We start from the raw sequence: 18914 nt of genomic DNA, 5'->3' as shown, positions 1-18914 counted from the left end.
CAGAGTCCCCGAGTCTGGCTTGCAAAAGCAGAGGGGCCAGACGGAGTGTGTTCTGACAGAAAGAGCGACTTAGCATCTGGGAGTTCATAAGTTAACAGCTCTGCTCGGAAAGCAGGAACACTGGAGGACAAAGGGAGGGAGAGTTGCTGAGTCCCGGGACAACAGAGCTCAGCTTGGCGGGGAACAAAGGCGCTCGCCAGTGCCATCTCCCTCACCCATGCCCCAGACAAAATCCCAAAGGGAACCAGTTCCTGCCAGGGAGATTGCTTGCTCCACGCAAACACCCAACGCTGTGCTTCTGTGGAGCCAAACCTCCGGCAGCGGGTCTGACTCCCTCCCACTGCCACAGGGCCCCTCCTGAAGTGGATCACCTAAGGAGAAGCGGGCTAAGCCTGCCCCTCCTGCCCACATGCACCTTGCCTACCCACCCCAGCTAATATGCCAGATCCCCAGCATCACAAGCCTGGCAGTGTACAAGTAGCCCAGATGGGCCACGCCACCCCACAGTGAATCCCACCCCTAGGAGAGGGGAAGAGAAGGCACACACCAGTCTGACTGTGGCCCCAGCGGTGGGCTGGGGGCAGACATCAGGTCTGACTGTGGTTCTGCCCACCAACTCCAGTTATACACCACAGCACAGGGGAGGTGCCCTGCAGGTCCGTTCCACTCCAGGGACTATCCAAAATGACCAAACAGAAGAATTCCCCTCAAAAGAATCTCCAGGAAATAACAACAGCTAATGAACTGATCAAAAAGGATTTAAATAATATAACAGAAAGTGAATTTAGAATAATAGTCATAAAATTAATCACTGGGCTTGAAAACAGGATAGAGGACAGCAGAGAATCTCTTGCTACAGAGATAAAGGGACTAAGGAACAGTCAGGAGGAGCTGAAAAACGCTTTAAACGAGATGCAAAATAAAATGGAAATGACCACGGCTCGGACTGAAGAGGCAGAGGAGAGAATAGGTGTACTAGAAGACAAAATTATGGAAAAAGAGGAAGCTGAGAAAAAGAGAGATAAAAAAATCCAGGAGTATGAGGGGAAAATTAGAGAACTAAGTGATACACTAAAAAGAAAAAAGAATATACGCATAATTGGTATCCCAGAGAAGGAAGAGAGAGGGAAAGGTGCTGAAGGTATACTTGAAGAAATAATAGCTGAGAACGTCACCGAACTGGGGAAGGAAAAAGGCATTGAAATCCAAGAGGCACAGAGAACTCCCTTCAGATGTAACTTGAATCGATCCTCTGCACGACATATCATAGTGAAACTGGCAAAATACAAGGATAAAGAAAAAATTCTGAAAGCATCAAGGGATAAACGTACCCTAACATATAAAGGGAGACCTATAAGACTCGTGACTGATCTCTCTTTTGAAACTTGGCAGGCCAGAAAGGATTGGCACAAGATCTTCAATGTGTTGAACAGGAAAAATATGCAGCCGAGAATCCTTTATCCAGCAAGTCTGTCATTTAGAATAGGAGAGATAAAGGTCTTCCCAAACAAACAAAAACGGAAGGAATTTGTCACCACGAAACCAGCCCTACAAGAGATCCTAAGGGGGATCCTGTGAGACAAAGTACCAGAGATATCGCTACAAGCATAAAACATACAGACATCAGAATGACGCTAAACCCGTATCTTTCTATAATAACACTGAATGTAAATGGATTAAATGCTCCAACCAAAAGACATAGGGTATCAGAATGGATAAATAAACAATACCCATCTATTTGCTGTCTACAAGAGACTCATTTTAGACCTGAGGACACCTTCAGATTGAGAGTGAGGGGATGGAGAACTATTTATCATGCTACTGGAAGCCAAAAGAAAGCTGGAGTAGCCATATTTATATCAGACAAACTAGACTTTAAATTAAATGCTGTAACAAGAGACGAAGAAGGGCATTATATAATAATTACAAGGTCTATCCATCAGGAAGAGCTAACAATTATAAATGTCTATGTGCCGAATACCGGAGCCCCCCAATATATAAAACAATTACTCATAAACATAAGCAACCTTATTGATAAGAATGTGGTCATTGCAGGGGACTTTAACACCCCACTTACAGAAATGGATAGATCATCTAGACACACAGTCAATAAAGAAACAAGGGCCCTGAATGATACATTGGATCAGATGGACTTGACAGATATATTTAGAACACTGCATCCCAAAGCAACAGAATATACTTTCTTCTCAAGTGCACATGGAACATTCTCCAAGATAGATCATATACTGGGTCACAAAACAGCCCTTCATAAGTATACAAGAATTGAAATTATACCATGCATACTTTCAGAACACAAAGCTATGAAGCTTGAAATCAATCACAGGAAAAAGTCTGGAAAGCCTCCAAAGGCTTGGAGGTTAAAGAACACCCTACTAAAGAATGAATGGGTCAACCAGGCAATTAGAGAAGAAATTTAAAAATATATGGAAACAAACAAAAATGAAAATACAACAATCCAAACGCTTTGGGATGCATCGAAGATAGTCCTGAGAGGAAAATACATTGCAATCCAGGCCTATCTCAAGAAACAAGAAAAATCCCAAATACAAAATTGAACAGCACACCTAAAGGAAATAGAAGCAGAACAGCAAAGGCAGCCTAAACCCAGCAGAAGAAGAGAAATAATAAAGATCAGAGCAGAAATAAACAATATAGAATCTAAAAAACTGTAGAGCAGATTAACCAAACCAAGAGTTGTCTTTTTGAAAAAGTAAACAAAATTGATAAACCTCTAGCCAGGCTTCTCAAAAAGAAAAGGGAGATGACCGAAATAGATAAAATCATGAATGAAAATGGAATTATTACAACCAATCCCTCAGAGATACAAACAATTACCAGGGAATACTATGAAAAATTATATACCAACAAATTGGACAACCTGGAAGAAATGGACAAATTCCTAAACACCCACACTCTTCCAAAAACTCAATCAGGAGGAAATAGAAAGCTTGAACAGACCCATAACCAGCGAAGAAATTGACTCGGTTATCAAAAATCTCCCAACAAATAAGAGTCCAGGACCAGATGGCTTCCCAGGGGAGTTCTACCGGACGTTTAAAGCAGAGATAATACCTATCCTTCTCAAGCTATTCCAAGAAATAGAAAGGGAAGGAAAACTTCCAGACTCATTCTATGAAGCCAGTATTACTTTGATTCCTAAACCAGACAGAAACCCAGTAAAAAAAGAGAACTACAGGCCAATATCCCTGATGAATATGGATGCAAAAATTCTCAATAAGATACTAGGAAATCGATTTCAACAGTATATAAAAAGAATTATTCACCATGATCAAGTGGGATTCATTCCTGGGATGCAGGGCTGGTTCAACATTCGCAAATCAATCAACGTGATACATCACATTAATAAAAGAAAAGATAAGAACCATATGATCCTGTCAATCGATGCAGAAAAGGCCTTTGACAAAATTCAGCACCCTTTCTTAGTAAAAAAGCCTTGAGAAAGTCGGGATAAAAGGAACATACTTAAACATCATAAAATGCATTTATGAAAAGCCCACAGCTAACATCATCCTCAATGGGGAAAAACTGAAAGCTTTTCCCCTGAGATCAGGAACACGACAGGGATGCACACTCTCACCGCCATTGTTTAACATAGTGTTGGAAGTTCTAGCATCAGCAATCAGACAACAAAAGGAAGTCAAAGGCATCAAAATTGGCAAAGATGAAGTCAAGCTTTCGCTTTTTGCAGATGACATATTATACATGGAAAATCCGATAGACTCCACCAAAAGTCTGCTAGAACTGATACATGAATTCAGCAAAGTTGCAGGATAGAAAATCAATGTACGGAAGTCAGTTGCATTATTATACACTAATAATGAAGCAACAGAAAGACAAGTAAAGAAACTGATCCCATTCACAATTGCACCAAGAAGCATAAAATACCTAGGGATAAATCTAACCAAAGGTGTAAAAGATCTGTATGCTGAAAACTATAGAAAGCTTATGAAGGTAATTGAAGAAGATATAAAGAAATGGAAAGACATTCCCTGCTCATGGATTGGAAGAATAAATATTGCCAAAATGTCAATACTACCCAAAGCTATCTACACATTCAATGCAATCCCAATCAAAATTGCACCAGCATTCTTCTCGAAACTAGAACAAGCAATCCTAAAATTCGTATGGAACCACAAAAGGCCCCGAATAGCCAAAGTAATTTTGAAGAAGACCAAAGCAGGAGGCATCACAATCCCAGACTTTAGCCTCTACTACAAAGCTGTAATCATCAAGACAGCATGGTATTGGCATAAAAACAGACACATAGACCAATGGAATAGAATAGAAACCCCAGAACTAGACCCACAAACGTATGGCCAACTAATCTTTGACAAAGCAGGAAAGAACATCCAATGGAAAAAAGACAGTCTCTTTAACAAATGGTGCTGGGAGAACTGGACAGCAACATGCAGAAGGTTGAAACTAGACCACTTTCTCACCCCATTCACAAAAATAAACTCAAAATGGATAAAGGACCTGAATGTGAGACAGGAAACCATCAAAACCTTAGAGGAGAAAGCAGGAAAAGACCTCTCTGACCTCAGCCGTAGCAATCTCTTACTCGACACATCCCCAAAGGCAAGGGAATTACAAGCAAAAATGAATTACTGGGACCTTATGAAGATAAAAAGCTTCTGCACAGCAAAGGAAACAACCAACAAAACTAAAAGGCAACCAACGGAATGGGAAAATATATTCGCAAATGACATATCGGACACAAAGAACCCAGTGAAGAAATGGGCAGAAAACATGAATAGACACTTCTCTAAAGAAGACATCTGGATGGCCAACAGGCGCATGAAAAGATGTTCAACGTCGCTCCTTATCAGGGAAATACAAATCAAAACCACACTCAGATATCACCTCACGCCAGTCAGAGTGGCCAAAATGAACAAATCAGGAGACTATAGATGCTGGAGAGGATGTGGAGAAACGGGAACCCTCTTGCACTGTTGGTGGGAATGCAAGTTGGTGCAGCCGCTCTGGAAAGCAGTGTGGAGGTTCCTCAGAAAATTAAAAATAGACCTACCCTATGACCCAGCAATAGCACTGCTAGGAATTTACCCAAGGGATACAGGAGTACTGATGCATAGGGGCACTTTTACCCCAATGTTTACAGCAGCACTCTCAACAATAGCCAAACTATGGAAAGAGCCTAAATGTCCATCAACTGATGAATGGATAAAGAAATTGTGGTTTATATACACAATGGAATACTACATGGCAATGAGAAAGAATGAAATATGGCCTTTTGTAGCAACATGGATGGAACTGGAGAGTGTGATGCTAAGTGAAATAAGCCATACAGAGAAAGACAGATACCATATGGTTTCATTCTTATGTGGATCCTGAGAAACTTAACAGAAACCCATGGGGGAGGGGAAGGAAAAAAAAAGAGGTTAGAGTGGGAGAGAGCCAAAGCATAAGAGACTGTTAAAAACTGAGAACAAACTGAGGGTTGATGGGGGGTGGGAGGGAGGGGAGGGTGGGTGATGGGTATTGAGGAGGGCACCTTTTGGGATGAGCACTGGGTGTTGTATGGAAACCAATTTGACAATAAATTTCATATATTAAAAAATAAATAAATAAATAAATAAATAAATAAATAAATAAATAAATAAAATACAACGTGTACTTCACCAATCATTACATGGAATACTGGGAAATGTTTTCCACTGTAAACACAGAAGAAGCTTAAAAGCAATAACCAAAAGGATCAAATGGCTTGCGAACTAATAGCCAATCAGAATAAGACATATAAAACTACAAAGCGTTTTTTTTTTATCACCTATAAAGGTAAAATTGAAAATGTTTACCTCCACATCACAAGGAAGTAGGAAGCAGTGGTCTCCATAATGAGGAAAAGTAGTCATCCTTAGAAAGTGACTCAGCAGTACCACAGGACATGGAATTGGTAGAGAAGTTCAGGGTGTTATAATTGCATATCCCATATCCAAGTAGCTGGAGGAAAGATGGAATGTGTTGAATAGAGCCATGTATCTGGATCCAAGTCCCTACCCATGTCCATGTGAGCACTGTTGACCATGGCCCACCTGCCTCTCCCATATCCACCCCAGCTGAACTGATGAGCAGGGTCATCCAATGCCACACCCCGGGACTTATACCTAAGCCCACAGGTGGCCGCCAGGTGCAGGGTTCTGGAGCAGCCCTCTGTTCTGTCAGATGATCTAGACCTGGCTTTCCTGAGGATCCTCCATTTATCTATTCTCACTGGCAGATGTCCCTGAGCAGGGGCATGAGGCTGGCAGAGGGCCAAGTCACCCGGAGGGCACCCCTCTTGCTGTTTGCACTATGGGCAGTGCTGGCTCATCTCCAGGGTTCTCAAGGCCATCCCTCAGGTGCTACATCTCCTCTGAGGTGATAATTCCCAAGAAGAAGCTGCACCACAGCAAGAGCATTCAGCTGCCTGGCTGGCTGTCCTATAGCCTGTGTTTTGGGGACAAGAGACACAGTATCCACATGTGGCACAAGAAACTCTTTTGGCCCAGACATCTGCTGATGCCTCCATGCCTCAAGACTGTTACTACCTCGGCTACTTGGAAGAGATTCCTCTTTCCATGGTCACCATGGACATGTATTATGTGGGTCTTGAAGGTATCATGAAGTTGGATGATCTTGCCTATGAAATCAGACCCCTCAGCGATTACCAAAGTTTGAACATGTTGTTTCTCAAATAGTGGCAGACAAAAGGGCAAAGAGACCTACTTATAACCTGGGATATAAGGAGGATAGGGAACCCCTGTTCCTCAAGCAAATGCCAGTGCAGTCCCCAGGATCTCTAAGAGGTTGTATTCATCCCATCACGGAATTTTGAAAGGACTTGTTCTCAGTTTCAAAACAATGTATAGTGTGTTCAACCATGTGTCAAAAAGTGCCCAATTCCTAATAAGGCTAGTTAGCTTAATTGACTCAATGCTTCATGGTATTGATGTCAGTGACTATATTGGCTTCATGATCATTTTTAATGAGAGAGATCCATAAACATGGGTAAATATGTGTTGCATGAAAGTCCTTCTCCTCCCCCCCCCGATATTATGCATCAAAGAATTTTTAAATTATTAAACCACATTCATCCTTAATTGTGATTTCAGATGTATCCCATGAACTTAATTTCATTCCAGTTGTATATTCTATATGCCATCTATGAATGGTAATATGCCATTATACTAGCTTATTTATGCAGACATTAATTATTGTTGTCAGAGCAACACATAAGATTGCAAGAAATATTGCTTTCTGGGTTTACACTGATGAATATGCTTGCCAAAAAAGGTCCAACTGCATTATACCCGATTCCCTGGTATAACAGAAGCTTTCCGTAACTATTCCTTCATTCATATGCAGCACATAATGAATTGTGGAACAGGCAAGTGTATGTTCCACACCGAAATGTGCATTGAAATAAAATCCTGACCAACAATCGTTTTGGTAACTACTTAGCGGACCCACGTAAGTAGTGAGACTGTGGCTCCTTCAAGCAGTGCTACAGCAATCCCTGCTATAAAAGTGATTGTATCTTAATCCCTGGAAGCAAATGTAATACAGACAAATGCTGTACAAACTGCATCTATTCCGATGCTGGGACACTCAGCAGACCAATCCAAAATATATGTGATCTTCCAGAGTCCTGACGTGGGGTGTCCTTGGCGTACCCTGATGACTTCCATATGCAAGATGGAACCCCATGCACTGAAGAGGGATGCTGCTATCATGGGAACTGCACTTACCGCACTATGCACTGCCAAGAAATCTTTGGCAGAAATTCTGGGAAAGGTGAAGATGTCTGCTATACCATAAATCACAAAGGCAGCCGATATGGACACTGCAGAACACCCCGGGGAATTCAATGCTGAACCCTGTTCCCACACAGACGTGCTGTGTGGAAGGCTGCCGTGTAGGAATGTCACATATCTCCCTCAGCTGCAAGAACATGTTGGATTCCATCCGTCTGAGATCTCAGGGGTCTGGTGTTTGAGGCTGGATTCACATCGTAGCACAGGAACAACTGAGATTGGTCATGTGAGAACTGTTACCTCCTGTGCTCCTGGAAAGTTCTGTCAGGACACCTACTGCACTGGAAGTGTGGCTCAGCTGAATTATGACTGTATCCCACAGAAATGCAGTCACAGAGGGATGTGCGACAATAAAAGGAACCGCTATTGTCACGTAGGCTGGGATCCTCCATGGTGCACTGGACGAGGCACTGGTGGGAGCACAGACAGCGGACCCCTCCAAGAAGAGTTCAGTCAGTCAGGCAAAGTCATGGATCTGTGGTATATCTCAGAGTGGTTTTTGGTCACATTTATGCCATATAGCTTCAATCCTCTTTGGTATTGCCACAAATTTCAGAATTATCAATACTGAGAAAGTTCAGGAAGTGATTGTTGGTGAAGACAATCCATAATTCAAGCACCAGACCCCTGAACAACTGTAGGCAATGCACCTGGCACATCTGTGAAAACACAGTAATGAGGCCACATAGCTGACATCCATGTTTCCGGGGCTCTGCAGGAGACACAGGGGTCCCCAGCACATCCCAACTCTGACACCAGGTATCTCATGGGTCACTGACCAGAACTCTGAAATAAAACTTGAAAACTGCATGGTTGTGCTCTCTACGTATATTTCTAAGCATCCAAGAGCCCAAATTGGGCCTGAGACTCTGTGCCGAGGACCCGAGTCAGCAGGCGTGTCTTGAACTGAAGTGTTTAGTTCCAGAATTAAGAGAAGTTGCCACAAGCTCCTTTATGGACACATTCATGAGTTTTCTCCAAAACTGTGCTCTTGCGCACTGAACGTTTTCTCATTCTCCAGGTAATCTGTCTTCCTCCAGTTCCAATGTGGGGTCAGGTTAATGGTGGACTACAACCCTCCCAAAGCGCCTCTCCCACACTGGGGTGTCTCTGGGCTGTGGGGGAAGAGGATGGAGGTTAGGTTCCACTTAGCACAAGCTGTGCCTCCCTGGAGAGCAAGTTTCCAAATGTGAGAGACTGAGACCATCAGGATGAAAGGAGCACCCAATGAAATGAATCAGAAAGGTAGGCACAAGTACCTATGGATGACTCTGGCATCCAGAGGGAGCCAGTGAATATGAATCCCTGCTCTCTTTCTTTTGGCTACTTCAGTGAGTTTAACCTTAGATAAGAATCTGCCTAGGATTCCAACTTTGGTTTTCTAAGAGCCTTCTAGAATAAACACACAGAGGTGAGCCTGTGAAAAGTTCGGGACTTCAGCCCCATCCACTCCTAAGTAATCAGGTACTTGCTACCATGATTTCTATGTCCTTATCACTGGGAATGTGCAATCGAGGGCTGTGCTTTTCTGGGTCCTTGTGCCCCCTTGTTCTGGGCTCTTAAGTCATAAATCCTGTGTCTCCATTTCCTTTGTTGTGGGTGTACTGAAACCCCACCTTCAGTCAGAAGGGCCCCACACATCTCATGTACCCAAAGCAGGAGCAGGGATTCCTAGGGAGCCCCCTGTCAACCCCTGAGCAAGTGGCTCTTGCTTCTTCCTTCAGGAGGTCACAGTCTACATTTTCTTAATTCAGTACAACACCTGGGGTCCCCCAATACATTTGCCCCAAGGATGGGATTGGTAGCCTAGGTGGCGCCCTCCTACAAGCGTTAGAGCTAAGAAGGGCTCACTAGTTCCTCACCCCCACATCTCAGTTGATCTGAGATGTACCCCCCTACTGGCCATATTCCTCGCTGCTGTTGACAATGGCTCCCTATTTGACAAGTGTTGAGTGTGTCACCCCAGTGTGGGAGGCCTCAGCACACGTGTCTGGGAAGAGCTAAAGTCTATATCAGGTCTTCCCTGTCATGATCCACTACAACAACATGTCCAAGGACCAGCGTGAAAGACAGAAATGATAACAGGCACTATACCGTCATGGAAGTGCAAGATTTGCTGGAATAATTTGTCCAAAGGGAGGGAGACGAGGACACTGATTGGCTCTTGTGGGTCTTTGTAATTTTCTCCAAGCTGTTGCTTACAGCACTTGACATGCTAAAGCTGGCTGGATTGGACCAAGATCCCTAAATTCATCATTCACTGAAAAACTCAAGGTATGAATGTCCTATTTACTTAGAGACAACCTAGAGAAGCCCCCAGACATTTCACTGTTTCAAAAGGCCATGGCAAGCACACCAAGGCACAGGTCAGGAGACACACACCAGGGAAAAAGGGGAAGGCTCTGAGGAAGAGGCTCCCTAGGGCCCCAGAGCCCACAGAGGTAGGAAGAAAGAAGCTCTGATTCCCAGGGCATGGATTTTTGTGGCATGACAGCACAGGCCCACTGGGAGAGGTCAAGCCCAGGTGACTCAATCCAACTCTAAGATACAATGGGTACAATTCAATGGGTGTTTTTTTGTTTTTTGTTTTTTGTTTTTGTTTTTGTTTGTTTTTGTTTTTTTTTTTGTTTTGTTTTGTTTTTTTTGGCCTTATGTCATGCACCCACGATCCCTTGTCCATTTCCAACCTGGAGGAGAGGCACTTGACAACAGAATCTAAGGAGTTCTTCATGAAGGACCACTCTGATTTTAATCCTTGTGCCAATACAATTCATGGAAACACCAGCTTTAGTACAGAAGACATTAGCATGCATGCCATAGTCAGATGTGAAAAGGAGAATTTTCAAGAAGCCCAAGACTTCTTTGCTGCAAATGCTGATGGGCTCACCACCTCCACAGATAGGAGCCCATAGGAGTGTCCATTCGGCATATGGAGACTGGGGGACTCTTATCTGCCCCATTCAAAGGGTGGCACTTCAACTCAGCTCTCTTGCTCTAGAGATGATGCCCACACTTCTCTTTATGCACAGCTCTGAGAAAAGGGGTCCTTAATGACTTAATCTCATGACAGCCCAAACACAAGTCAGAAACCTTTGCTCAGACATTTGCGATCTTCAAGAAACTGCTGTACCTACCCTTTGGGTGGGTGCCATCACTTCTCTGGACATGACAGCCCTGGTAGGGTGAGCTGGGATCCCAGTGGGTGGGAAGATGCCAAGGCCCTGCCTAGGGACCTGGAGGTTCATGGTGTATGTCCTTCTTCAGGGGACAGCTGCCTGTATACTTCTGTAATTACCCTGTAAGACACAGATATAGACACTTTATTTCTCTCATTGACCCTGAAGTCAAGGTACAGTGCTTCCCAGGAACCCCTCCAAATACAAGTGTGGTGCCCTTTATCTTACAAAGTATAAAGGGAGGGATAATAGAAGTGTCTCAATATTCCTTAGATGTCACCATTGGAAGAATCTTTACTGAATCTTTTATCAATGGTAGCCCCTTTGACCCTACACTGTCTTCCTAATGGTGTGGATGACCTCATAAGCCATCAAGGCCAGTGGGAACAAACCCAGTGCCTGGCCTTCCTGGGGGGAGCAACATATAAGGAGATTTTAGGACTGCAACTTGCACCACCCACACCCGATTAACTCAGGACATATACATCAATATTGTGTGCAATAGAGGATGAGTTATTGCAGTCCATAATTCAAAATTTATTGAAGGAGCAGGTCATTAAACACACCATTTCTCCTTTCAGCCCACCCATTTTACAAGCATTAAAGCTCCCTCCTAACAGGTGGCGCTTTACAGTTAAATACTGAAATGTAAATGCCCAGCTGTCCATAAGATGGCTCACATTCCCAAGACTGTCTAGGTAGTGAGGGTATCTAAAGGGCCACAGAGGAGACTTTGCCATTACTGAGCTAGCCAGTATGTCCCATTCAGCATCAATGACCAAGGAGCCCCAGCCACAGTCTGCTCTCAACCAGTACATCTCTAACCTGCTGTCTTCAGAATTCCTAACAGCCCAAAGAGTTCCAAGATGTTAGCCTGACCAGCTCATGTGGAGCCTGTCATGAATTCCCCCTTCTCTGGCAATTGAGGCCCACTATCACTGGTCAATTCTCATGAATTACTGCAAGTATGTGAGACATGCGATGCCTGCAGTCCTTCAGCAGCTATAAGGTGGGTTTTGTCACCTGATTGAGCTACTCCAGATTTTCGGTCTACTTTCACATGACTTGTGCTGTTAGGCAGACTTACCTGGAAGTGGCTGAGCTATGTCAGTTCATGCACGGGTGGTCTGAGTTCCAATGAAACATTTTGTTATGTGGAAAGTGTTTGTGCCATGGGGGTTATGCTGGAGCACCTATTGGCCATCTGGCACCAGGTTGCCTTGCTATGTCACCAAGAGAGAGCACATCACCATGCTTGTCTTCATGCAAAGGGAACTATTCTCTCCCAACAATTCACCTGAGCAAAGGACCATCCTGAAGCTTCCATCAAAGTTGTGGTCCCAATAAATGCAGTGGAAGGAAAAGCAGAGTGACATTGCAGTTCTGGTTGTGGATACAGCACCCTTCCATTTCCATCCACATGGTGCATTCACCTGCTTGCATTGGCAGGAAAAAACACTACTTCAGGGGCTTACTTGCTATCCTGATATCAAAACAATTGACAATCAGACTGATTATTTACTGTAGCCGGGACTTGGAAAACTGGTGTAGGGGTCTGTGTCTGACCTGTTGAGATAACTACACAGGTGAATGGGGCAGATGCAGTCTGAAAGACAGACAGTTGTAGAGGGTCAGAGGGAGAGAAGGAAACGTAGTCAGTCTTTAAATAGTAGGGAAAGGGTAGGCTCCATTTTAAAAAGGGTTTTTTTTTTTTTTTCCTGAAAGGAAAGAGCCAGAAAATGAAACTGGGTGGAAATGCAGTTTTTTGATCCGTGACCTACTATGTGATGCCATGTGCTTCCAGAGCCTGGAAATTGGCTCTAGGAATCCTTACCTATGGTTGTCATGGGGATGGCCATCAAGGGTCTTGACGATGGCATTTTGCGGAACTATTTTGTGCAGCTTGCGTGAATCCAGAGGCATCTTTCCCTAATTCTGATGGCAGTGTAGTTGGTTAGCAGTTCGCCATAAGGTCCTTCCCAGCGAGGTGGCACTGGGTGCTCTCTGAAGACCTGATGAGCTTCCAGTATTCTGTAGAAAGCGTGGCAAGGCTTGTCAGTGGCAGAGGCCATGTTCTTATTGTCTGTGGATGATACGACCCAAGTGTACCAGTTAGTTCTTGGACATGTATATGCATGGCATCAACTTGGTCATATAAGTTATCATAAAATTCACTCAATCAGTAATGCAAGGGTTAAGGATTCCTTTCTAAAATACTATTGCAAAGGGGGTCAGTCCCTGCCTGCTATTTGGAGCATTGTGAATCTTATTAAGGGCCAAGGACAATGATTCTGGACGTTCCAGACCAGTTTCCAGGCGGATTTTTCCTGAAGGACTTCTGTGTCTATGTTTTCATGTTCTGTATCTGTTCTCCTAATCCTCATATCTTCATTGCCCTCTTCTGTGATGATTGAGGATGATGTGGGGTATGAAATTCTAATTATCACCCCCAAGTCTTTGCAAGTACGTAGTTTGTCTATGTGCTGAAGTGAGTTCCTTGGTCTGGCTAAATCCATAATGGAAAGGCAAATCCAGGAACCGTTTCAGGCATTACATTCTCTAACACAGTCATGGCATTAGCATGTCCTAACATCGTCCTAACACCTGTTGTTATGGTTGTTGTTTCTATGGGTGTACAGAATCACATGAAATTATTCCCACCAACACAGACACATGCACACTTGTATGAAATCTTCTCTGTGCATAAAACATCTTTAGGGTTAATATCATATATTGTATGATTTTCAGTCATGTCCATGCATAGTTAAATTATTGCTAGCCAAATGTATAGTATAGGAATGTCTTCTAAGAATACCTTTTTTTTTTGGCCCCAGCTTTATGGAGATATAATCAACATATAACATTATGTAAGTTTAAGTTGTACAATATGATGCCTTGATACATGTATATAATGCAAAATGTTTACCAAGTTGAAGTTAGTCAATACATTCTTCAGCTAATTATGGTAAGAACATCAAGCAACTTTCAATATACATTATGTATATTAATTATTGTCATCTTACTGTACAATAGATCCATGGAAGCTTTTTGTCTATCTTCTAACTGGAAGTTTGGACACACTGAGCAATTCGACCACCCCCATTTTCCCTGCCCCTCAGTCCCTGGAACCCACCATTGCACACTCTGTTTCTGTGAATTTGATGTTTCTAGACTCCACATGTAAGTGTGATCATACAGAATGTGTCTTTCTCTGTCTGACTAATTTAACTTAGCATAATGTCTTCAAGCTTCATCCATGTAGTCACAAATGGCACGATTAACTTTTATATGGATGAAATCTATCATCTATCTATCTATCTATCTATCTATCTATATCCATCCATCCATCTATCTAATCTCACATCTTCTTTATTAATCTCTTGATGAACAGTTAGTTTTTTTCAGTGTCTCAGCTATGGAGAATAATGCTGAAATGAACATGGGGTGCACAATATCTCTGATATAGTGACTTCATCCCCTGTGTATATCACTCAGAAAAGGGATCGCTGGGCACAACCATACTTTTGTTTTTCATTTTTTTGAGAACTCTCCATATTGTTTTCAGTAGTAACCTCATCAGTTTACATTCCTAGGGACAGCGTACCAGGTTTGCTTATTTCCACATGCTCACAAGCATTTGTTATCTCTTGTCTGATGGTAACAGCCATAATAACAGGTGTGAAGTGTTATGGGATTGTGGCTTTCATTTGCATGTCTCTGGTGATGAGTGATGTTAAGCACCTTTTAATGCACTTGCTGGACGTTTGTACATGGACTTTGGAAATATGCCCTTTCAAGTCCTCTACTCCCCCATTTTTTAATTGGGTTGCTTGTTATAATATTGAGCAGTATGAGCTTTTTTTAAATTTTGGATATGAACCTCATATCACACATGTTTTACATTTTTTTCCATCCCTGTAAAATGTCTTTTTCTTTGGTGAATGTTTCTTTTCCTAAGCAGGAGATTTTTAGTTTGATGTGTTCTCACTAACTGATTTTTGTCTTCATTGACTGTGCATTTGCAGTCATATCTGAAACATTATTTCCAAGACCAAGGTCAAGGAGATTTTTGCCCATGTAGTTTTTAGGTGTGTTATGGTATCCCTATCTGGTTTTTGTGTAAAAGGAAGGCAGGCATTTTAAAACTAGTGGGGACATTCACTCTTCCTCTCAAGTTGGGCACCAGCGGACAGCCCCTTTGTGTCTCCAGCTGAGGAGGGAACCCCACATGCATAGGAGGAGACTGCCAGAAGCCAGGAAAGAATCACAAGAAAGGATTAGAGGGAAAAAGATCCCGGGGCTCACACGTGGTCAGCAGTAGTTTCTGTTCTCCCCAGCTGGAATAAGAAAATACTAAAATACAACCTTGTACTTCACCAATCATGACACAGAATACTGGAAATGTTTCCTCAGTAAACTCAGAGGAAGCTTCAAAGTAACAACCAAAAGGATCAAATGGCTTGCAAACTAATAGCCAACCAGAATAAGACACAGAAAATTACAAAGCAATTTTTTTCATCACCTATAAAGGTAAAATTGGCAATGTCCACCTCCACATCCCAAGGAAGTATGAAGCATTGGTCTCCATAATGAGGAAAAGTAGTCATTCATAGAAAGTGACCCAGCAGTACCACAGAACGTGGAATTGTTAGAGAAGTTCAGGGTGCTAAAACTGCATATCCCATATTCACTAGCTTGAGGAAAGATGGAATGTGTTGAACAGAGCCATGTCTCTGGGTCCAAGTCCCTACCCATGTCCATGTGAACACTGTTGACCATGGCCCACTTGCCTCTCCCACACCCACCCCAGCTGAACTGATGAGCAGGGTCACCCAATGCCACACCCTGGGACTTATACCTAAGCCCACAGGTGGCCCCCAGGTGCAGGGTTCTAGCCACCTGGCACAGCCCTCTCTTCTGTCAGATGATCTAGACCTGGCTTTTCTGAGGATCTTCCATTTATCCATTCTCACTGGCAGATGTCCCTGAGCAGGGGCATGAGGCTGGCAGAGGGCCAGGTCACCCTGAGGGCACCCCTCTTGTTGTTTGCACTATGGGCAGTGCTGGCTCCTGTCCAAGGTTCTCAAGGTCGTCCCTCATGATGCTACATCTCCTCTGAGGTGGTATTTCCCAAGAAGGAGCTGAACCACAGCAAGGGCATTCAGATGCCTCGCTGGCTGTCCTATAGCCTGCGTTTGGGGGGCAAGAGACCAAAACTTCATTTTTACTTTCAATTTCTACTAAAAATATTCCTATTTGGGAAGAGAGGGGAAGATGGCGGCGTAGGAGAATGCTGGGCTCACCTTATCATACTGATGGTTTAGATTCCACCCACATCTGCCTAAATAACCCAGAAAACTTCCAGAAGACTAGCAGAACGGACTCTCCAGGGCCAATCACACACCAGAGGCTTACGGAAGAGGGTAGGAAGGGCAGAGAGGCGGTACATGCTATATGGATGGTTGGGAGGGAGCCAGGGCAGTGGAGGGGCAGACCGCCTGGCAAGACACAGCCCCCAAAGTCTGGGTTGCAAAAGCGGAGGGGTCAGACTCCATGAGTTCTGACAGACAGTGGGGTTTAACATCTGGGATGCTAAAAGTCAACAGCTCTGCTCTCGGAGAGCTGGGAAAGCAAGAAGACACCTGGAGGGAGAGTTGATGAGTCCTGGAAGATAGAGCTCAGCTTGGTGGGAAACAAAGGCAGTGGCCAGCGCCATCTCCCTTTCCCATCCCCCAGCCGAAATCCCAAAGGGAACCAGTTCCTGTCACCCAACTTGCTTTTATCACGCAAACACCCAGTGCTGTGCTTCTGTGGATCCATCCGTCTGGCAGGTCTGCCTCCCTCATGGTGCTGCAGGGCCCCTCCCACAGGGGACCACTGATGGCAAAGCGAGCCCTGATGGCACTTCCCACTGATGGCAAAGGGAGCTAAGCCTGCCCCTCCCGCCACTGTGCACCTTGTGGATACACCCCAGGTAATATGCCAGATCCCATCAAAGCAGCACAAGCCTGGAAGTGTGCAAGCAGCGCAGACAGGGGCCACACCACTCCACAGTGAGTCCTGCCCCTGGGAGAGGGGAAGATAAGGTACACACCAGTCTGACTGTGGCCCCAGCGGTGGGCTGGGGGCAGACATCAGGTCTGACTGCGGCCCCGCCCACCAACATGAATAGACAATTCTCTAAAGAAGACATCCAGATGGCCAACAGGCACATGAGAAGATGCTCAACATAGCTCCTCATCAAGGAAATACAAATCAAAATCACACTCAGATACCATCTCACCCCAGTCAGAGTGGCTAAGATGAATAAATCAGGAGACTATAGATACTGGCAAGGATGTGGAGAAACAGGAACCCTCTTGCACTGTTGGTGGGAATGCCAACTGGTGCAGCCACTCTGGAAAATAGTGTGGAGGTTCCTCAAAAAATTAAAAATAGGTCTACCCTATGACCCATCAATAGCACTGCTATGAATTTACGCAAAGAATACAGGAGTGCTGATGCATAGGGGCACTTGTACCCCAAGGTTTATAGCAGCACTTTGAACAATAGCCAAATTATGGAAAGAGTCTAAATGCCCATCAATTGATGAATGGATAAAGAAATCGTGGTTTCTATTCAAAATGGAATACTACCTGGCATTGAGAAAGAAGGAAATATGGCCTTTTGTAGCAACGTGGATGGGTCTGGAGAGTGTTGTGCTGAGTGAAATTAGTCATATGGAGAAAGACAAACACCATATGTTTTCACTCTTATTTGGATCCTGAGAAACTTGACAGAAGACCATGGAGAAGGGGAAGGAAAAAAAAAGTTAGAGAGGGAGGGAGTCAAACCATGTTCCCTGATGAACATGGATGCAAAAATCCTCAACAAGATATTAGCTTACTGGATCCTACATACATTAAAAAAATTATTCACCACGACCAAGTGGGATTTATACCTGGGATGCAGGGCTGGTTCAATATCTGCAAAACAATTAATGTGATTCATCACGCCAATAAAAGAAATGACAAGAACCATATAATCTTCTCCATAGATGCAGAGGAAGCATTTGCCAAAATACAGCATCCTTTGTTGATAAAAACCTTCAAGAAAGTAGGGATAGAACAAGCATACCTGGAGATCATAAAAGCCATGTATGAACGACCCAACGCTAATATCATCCTCAATGGGGAAAAACTGAGAGCTTTCCCCCTAAGGTCAGGAAAAAGACAGGGATGTCCACTCTCACCACTGTTATTCAACACAGTATTGGAAGTCTTAGCCTCTGCAATCAGACAACACAAAGAAACAAAAGGCATCCAAATCAGCCAAAAGGAGGTCGAACTTTCACTCTTCACTGATGACATGATTCTCTATGTGGAAAACCAAAAACTCCACCAAAAAACTGCTAGAATTGATTCATGAATTCAGCAAAGTGGCAGGATATAAAATCAACACAGAGAAATCGGTTGCATTCCTATACACTAACAATGAAGCGACAGAAAGAGAAATCAAGGAATATTTTCCATTTACAGTAGCACCAAAACCCATATACCTAGGAATAAATCTAACCAAAGAGGTGAAAAATCTATACACTGAAAACTATAGAAAGCTTATGAAAGAAATTGAAGAAGACACAAACAAATGGAAAAAGATTCTTTGCTCCTGGATAGGAAGAACAAATATTAAAATGTCAAGACTCAGGATCCACATAAGAGTGAAACCATATGGTATCTGTCTTTCTCTGTATGGCTTATTTCACTTAGCATCACACTCTCCAGTTCCATCCATGTTGCTACAAAAGGCCATTTCATATATTAAAAAAAAAAAAAAAAAAGAAATTAAAATGTCAAGACTACCCAAAGCAATCTACATATTCAATGCAACCCCTATCAAAGTG

General features: G+C 43.5%; 1 pseudogene; it reads left to right on the top strand.

The window, feature by feature from the left end:
* Window positions 1-6280: 6280 nt before the first annotated feature.
* Window positions 6281-8467, top strand: LOC128772902 (disintegrin and metalloproteinase domain-containing protein 21-like; annotated as a pseudogene).
* Window positions 8468-18914: the final 10447 nt, after the last annotated feature.

This window comes from Panthera pardus, unplaced genomic scaffold, assembly GCF_024362965.1.
Source record: "Panthera pardus isolate Hobbes unplaced genomic scaffold, ASM2436296v1 HiC_scaffold_24, whole genome shotgun sequence".
Taxonomy (NCBI): domain Eukaryota; kingdom Metazoa; phylum Chordata; class Mammalia; order Carnivora; family Felidae; genus Panthera; species Panthera pardus.
Note: the sequence above shows the minus strand (reverse complement) of the source record. Positions and strands in the feature narration are given on the sequence as shown.